This window comes from Aedes albopictus, chromosome 3 (genome assembly GCF_035046485.1).
Source record: "Aedes albopictus strain Foshan chromosome 3, AalbF5, whole genome shotgun sequence".
Taxonomy (NCBI): domain Eukaryota; kingdom Metazoa; phylum Arthropoda; class Insecta; order Diptera; family Culicidae; genus Aedes; species Aedes albopictus.
In genome coordinates, this window is record NC_085138.1 from 79,931,603 (window position 1) to 79,938,348 (window position 6,746).

A 6,746-nucleotide genomic window follows, 5' to 3' on the forward strand; every position below is an offset into this window, starting at 1 on the left:
GCGTTCAGCTGCATACAAAAGTGTTGAAACTACACCTAATATAGTTTAAAAATAAGTTACATATTGTGGCACCAATTGTGATTACATAAACCACAAATGGAACAATTTGCATTATTTTTGAATTTTATGGCAACCAAGTGAGTGAGTGCTTTTTAGCGTGAACCGAGCACTTTTGACGTTTGCGGAACGACTGCGGCGGTTGAAACCACCGCAACCCCGTTGGATTTTTTCTATTTTACCGCAATATTTATTACTTGCAGGTGCTTATTAACCTCACCAGAAGAAAACATGGATTTCGAATTGTTTTTATGAAACTCGACTATTTTGCCTCTACCCGGTTTATAGATATAATTTTCGATTCTAGTAAACAAATTCATCATGCCGAACTTAATTTGCGTTCTCCTTCGCAAGAAAAGTGAAAACAACACATTATAAGCACAGACAAACAGACGTAACACTTCGAACAATTTTCGATTCAAATCATAGTCACGGAAACATATTCGCCCAATGCTAAAAGGACTAAGTTTGGCCGACCATCAACTAGGTGGCGGTAGTGAGCAAACGTCAAACTCGAACAAAAACGATGCGAGCGCCACGGGTGGGCAGTTGGCCACCTACCCAATTTTGAAAAAGGCCGTTAAATCGATGTACGATGGGAATTATCAGAGTGTTACGTCTGTTTGTCTGTGTTATAAGGTTCCTGTTCATTGTTTTTAATATGTTTTTTGCGGTGTGTTATTCTTGGATTTCGTCCTTTTCAAAAGTTGTGCTTGCCGTTTTGAATCTGACAGTACCACCCGGACCAAAATTTTTAGGTACGCTGACGTTGTTCGGCAGCTGTCAAGAAGCTCCCGGGTTGCCTTACGCCCTCCATATCGCTGAATATTTTTTATTTTGTCCACACTTTTGCTCATTGAAACAATCACCAACGGCACCTACACTGAGAAACTGAAGTACTCTTTAAAGAGTAATTTTTCACCCATTTCGAGAGTAACTAGGTGAACTCATAAAAAGAGTAAACAGCTTGTACACAGAGAACAGACATCCAGGCTAGAACAAATTTCATTCGGAAGGTTGTGTAAGGATTTGAATCTTTACTTGAGTAAGGTTGCAAACCAATACACGATGACAACACTAACGCCACCAAACACCATACCCAAGTAACCACTAAGCACTGTTGTAAGCGGTCTAAAGGTCATACAGCAGCTTTTCCGTGTCAATAGGCGCTATAGAATATTTTCAAATGTTCTCAGGCATTATAAATAATAAGCACTGAAATAAGCCGTATATTCGTATATGACGCTATGCTATAGTGCTTGTAAATCCAGTGTCTATGAGCCGAATAAGAAGCCTGACAGTGCTGTTGAAAGGCTTAACGTGCATGACGTTTACATCAATCAAAGCCAGGATCAAAGCTGATTTCAAGCAAAACAAAACTGAACAGGAGCAAGACAATGAGATATTTTCAGAAATTTCGTACAATCGATAGGGTGTTGGAAGCTTGTTATCGGACACTTCGAGCAATAAATTATAACAGAAAATGTATAGCTGCTTCCTTGATTATATTATCAATGCATCGGATGTATGTATCAATCGTTTAACCCGAGGTTTTACCCACAGACAAACACCAAAACTAATCGATTAGCCCCATTTTAATTTCTCCTGTTATTAAACCTCGTCAACATCCCAAACTTCCCTAGCTGCGTATCCTGAAGATCTCTCAGCCATCAATAAAACTATTGTATACATTTAGAATGCGGTCACTTTGTGCGGGATTTCAGATCCGAACATCGGATCATCCGGAGCATTCGGACCAAACATCAACGCTGTCTCAACTTGTTGCCTTCTTTTCCTCAAATACGATGCTGAGCAAACCAATCTCTTGGTTCATCGATGGAGCAGATGGGAAACGAGACGAAATCCACTTAGAAATAACAATCCCGAGGATATCAGTTCGAATCTGGGTCAGGCCGTTTAAATCGAAGAAAAATATACTTCGATGGAAAACATCCGGAGCAAATAAATAAGAATGTAAATAACTTTTTTTTTCTTTTTTCTTGACTCACTTTTGACAACTCTTTCATCAGAGACTCGGTACGCAGATTGAAGCTGGCCGTATATCAGCCGAATATTTCGCCAAAATTGGCTTTTAAGCAGATCTATTATAGGATGTAGTTCTGGTAAGCTCTGTAAACAATGTTCTTCATGTGAATATAGAACCAACTTGGTGCCAATTTTTACGGCTTAGTGGTTACTTGGGTATTGCCACAGTCAGTGGTGAATTGAAACATTTCAAGTGGTGAATTAAATTAGTATGGGGAATTAACCGATTGCAGCGCCACGCTATTGCCACTTGTGTTGCCGATTTCAAATGGCCGTTAAATTCCTTACACAGTTTCGGAACTGGACTTGGATGTCTGTTCTCTGTGGCTTGTACTCTTTAAGGAGTAAACCGCTTGTACGTCAAATCAACGAGTGATTTTTACCCTTTTTCTGGAGCGATTTGAGATTGGAAAAAGAGTAAAATTCACCCTGTTTATCCATTTACGCGGACTTAGAGAAATTTAAACTTTCAAAATCATAAAAATACTGTGCACTTGATAAATGACCGTTCGTTTCAAAACTTTATTTCATCGTTCTCAACTCATAATCAATTTAATTAATATTTGTGTATGTTTTGCCAGAACTTTTTGCATTTAGCCTTCGGTCGATGGAATTTGCGCTCCCAGCTTCATCGGTGCTCTCGATCTCGGTGGAGCTCTTGAACCACGGGCCTACCTAAAAACATACATTTGGCCAATAAGTTTATCACTTTATTGAATATTTTGTAGCACTCACCTGTAAAAGCGTTATGCAGCATCGCAATGTATGAGAGATATTTAAACCAAACAACATCAGCCTTGTACGACTGGGTGCGCCACGAAAATGTTCAAGAACATTTTCACTCATTAAAGAGTATACTGTCAAAACCTGAGAAAGGGCAAAATTTACCCATATTTAGAAATTGACAAGTACCCTTTATTTTGACAGCTTCATACATAAGAAAAAAGAGGGTACTTTTAACTCCTTAAAGGGTAATGGCGGGTTCGCAGTGTATCCTTTCCGCTATTATGAAGCGTATCGTCAATGATCGTCGAACGTCTGCCGCACACAGTTTGTTGTTATACAGGTCGGACTCGATTATCCGGAGTCGGGTTCCGCAGCTTTCCAAACATATTTCAGGCCAAACATTTCAATAGGTCCTATCTGCATTTGAGAGACTCTCTTTGTTCACTTTCTCTTTCAATTAATGCAATGTAATGGTACACTTTTCAACTACTTTTGCAATACAAATCAAAAGACGATTGTTTTGACCTTCGTTCAATGCAAAGAGACAATCATAATACAAATAAACAGCTGAGATATTAACGAAAGAGAGGGACACCAAAGAGAGCCTCTCTTCTGCAGATAGGACCTTTAGACATGTTTGGCCTGATTTCTCAGGAACAGAATGTTGTACAAAGTTGAAATTTTGACTGATTACTTATCAAAGCTGGCTTGATAAAATATCAAAATTTCAGCTTCGTACAACATTTAGTGCCTAAGATATATGTTTGGGAAGCTGCGGAACCCGACTCCGGATAATCGAGTCCGACCTGTATTTAGAATTTCCACCTCGTTTACTAAAAAAGATGCCCTATCGATACAATTGCACCATTCGGCGCCGGCTACTGTGTAGCTATTGTTATACTTTGCTCACAGACAAACAGACGTCTCACTCTAGTCGCTTCCCATCGTTTCACTTTTTAACGGATTATTTAAATATTCTGTAGTTCGCGAATCTCTCGCTCATGGCGCTCGCATCGTTTTCGTTCCTGTTTGACGTTTGCTCACTACCGCCATTTACTCAGTGGTTTTGCGAACCACAGTGTTATTAGCATTGGGCGATTTTGCTTTCGTGACGATGGTTTCTATCGCATTTTGTTCAAAGTGATACGTCTGTTTGTCTGTGCTTTGCTGTTCGTAATAAGCCAGTTAGCTGCTTTGTTCATGCACTTCGCATCACCTTTTCCCCAATAAGGACCACACATTACCGACTTCGACGCGAATATGATTTACAAAAATCAACTAGGGTAACGGTCGAATTTTGGACCCCTAGAGGACATTAGTTTGAATTTAAGTCAAAATCAAACAAATTCAAATGGTATTACACATAGTGGTTTCTGCTTTTAGTGGTGTTGCGTGTACGTACACGTTGCATTACACGAACACTAGCTGAGTTACTGGTTGAAAATAGTAAACAAAAATCAGCTGTTCCCGGCAAAATCAAATGGGCATATTTTCAACCAGAAGATTTGCATTAGTGTTCGTGACGCCGCGCTGCGAAACCACTATAATGATGATGTCAGTATGATCGCAAAAGCCTCTGCTGTCCGTTAAAAATACCCACAAGGTCATTTCTGGCTGAAAATTTGATGAAAATAACTGATTTTTGAAGCATCAGTATACACTGTTTTGGACACCCCAATACATTTTGGACCCTCTTAAATATATATTTTGGACACCCGGTGTTTAAACCCGTTTGAAACTATTTTCGGATAATTTGTCACTTGAATAAGCTGGATCACATCCCAATTACTTGATTGACAAAGGATGATTAGACCAAGGGGAATGGCATTTCCTTTGCTAACCGGAAAAATCCGCATTTATCCGTTGCTAACCGTCGTTAATCGCGTCTAACTGTGGTCTAACTGTTGCTCGGTTAGCAGCGGTTAGCGGCGGTTAGAAACAGATAAATGAGGATTTCCCGGTTAGAAAAGGAAGTGTCAATCCCCCTGGTCCGCAGTCATTTTCATGAGCACACTGCCACCTGTTGGTAGAATCGCGCGCGACAATGTCGGCCATGATCAAGGGGAATGACATTTCCTTTGCTAACCGGAAAAATCCGCATTTATCCGTTGCTAACCGTCGTTAACCGCGTCTAACTGTGGTCTAACTGTTGCTCGGTTAGCAGCGGTTATCGGCGGTTAGAAACGGATAAATGAGGATTTCCCGGTTAAAAAAGGAAGTGTCAATCCCCCTGGCCATGATGGATTTCTATTTGACGTTTTGCTAACACGCACCCTACTACACAAACTGCCTGTAATTTTCATTTGCATCATTCAGCAACATGTACACTGGCAAACGTCAAAGCGATCGAACACTAGCGCCTCTGATGGAACAATCGCGTAAATCAAATGAAATTTGAATTGGGTTTTTAAATTAGGAAAAATGTATTGATTTTTTGATTTTATACGAAAGAGCACCTTTTTCTGAACCACTATGATTTTTTTCAGATTTTTAGAACTTCATTTTGGTACCTAAAATCGATTTCGAAGAGATTTTTCGAAATCACCTTTTGACAGCTGGCCAACTGCTTGACAGCTCCGCCCAGTACAAAATGCGACGAGGGGTGATTCAACAAATCGCTCCCATACAAACTTCAAACTGATTTTAAATAGGTTACCGGGCACCAAAATTCATGAAAATTTGGTTTTCGGCTCAGTTTTGCATGCAGATTTTGAATATGGAATTATCTCAACACCACTAAAGAAGCCAATTGATCGTTAAATGCATGTGCCAAGCTGTTTTGAAAAGTGTTACGTCTGTTTGTCTGTGCTCTAAGGATTCCTGTAAACCAAAGGCAGAAAATAATCTGCTTTCTTTCGAGTAACTCGCTGTTAAATAGAAATTATTAGATAACTTTCACTTCCTTGCCGATTCCCAGCAATGGCGGTTGACGAATTACATTGTTTCAAGTCCCAAGAATAAATAACATTACTTTGTCTATATTCTTGAAAACCAATAAATATCAGAAACGCATTACAGTGCATAATATATATCAATAGCATGCATATTTATTATGCATAGTAAAGTTTAAAACGTTAAAATGAAAAATATAAATTAAGTATTGTCGGGCCGCCACCAAACCGGACGTCGCACAATCAAGTCGCGATGCGACCCAACTCGCGACGTTTTTGAATCATGTCAAAAGTAGTGCGCACCCTTCCCGTTGTTGTCAGCAACACAGCGCACTAGATGCGAAACAGTTGCGACACTTGTGGATCAAGAAAATGGCAACTTTTGATTGAATGTCTGTCTTGATTCCAACCGGATAGACAATAATATGCTAAAAAGTATATCCATTTTTATCCGTGTATGGGTGCACCTGGATGCGGACGACACATGTTTTCACCAGAGAAGTTGTTATAGAGAAGCGCGAAGAGGATTTAGGTTATGTTTATTTACATCACACCCAATAACAATCAATTTTTGCGGTGAACAAAAGTATATTTTCGCGTGCGTGTTAGTTTGATCTGCCCATAAGATGTCAAGCATACAAGTGACGTCATGTTTTGCACTAACACACTTTCATGTGCTTTCATGTTGCGCTTTGTTTCCCATGTTTTTCTATTTCCTTGAATTTGCTCGATTGGGACCGCGTTTGACGGTTCAATTGGAACCTTTGGTTTCAGTCTTCGCGCATCTCTATAACAACTTCTCTGGTTTTCACAAGGGGAGTAATTTGACTGTCAACTGGGAGCAAATTTCGCCGACCCTCTACCATGTTTTAGAACCAGTAAAAAGACGTAACCATTTGCCCACTACTTCACGTGGCATATTGCTTGAGGCATACCTTTTGTTGTTTCTTGTTTCTTGTTTCTTGTTTCTTGTTTCTTGTTTCTTGTTTCTTGTTTCTTGTTTCTTGTTTCTTGTTTCTTGTTTCT

The 6,746-nt window shown here is 39.6% G+C and overlaps 1 long non-coding RNA gene across 1 annotated transcript; it reads right to left on the reverse strand.

Annotated features, from left to right (window-relative positions):
* Positions 1-2,594: 2,594 nt before the first annotated feature.
* Positions 2,595-3,090, reverse strand: LOC115254568 (uncharacterized). Its single transcript, XR_009998767.1, has 2 exons — positions 2,839-3,090; positions 2,595-2,778 (listed from the first exon to the last, which is right to left on the reverse strand). It is a non-coding gene; the product is annotated as an uncharacterized LOC115254568 (long non-coding RNA).
* Between the last annotated feature and the right edge of the window lie 3,656 nt (positions 3,091-6,746).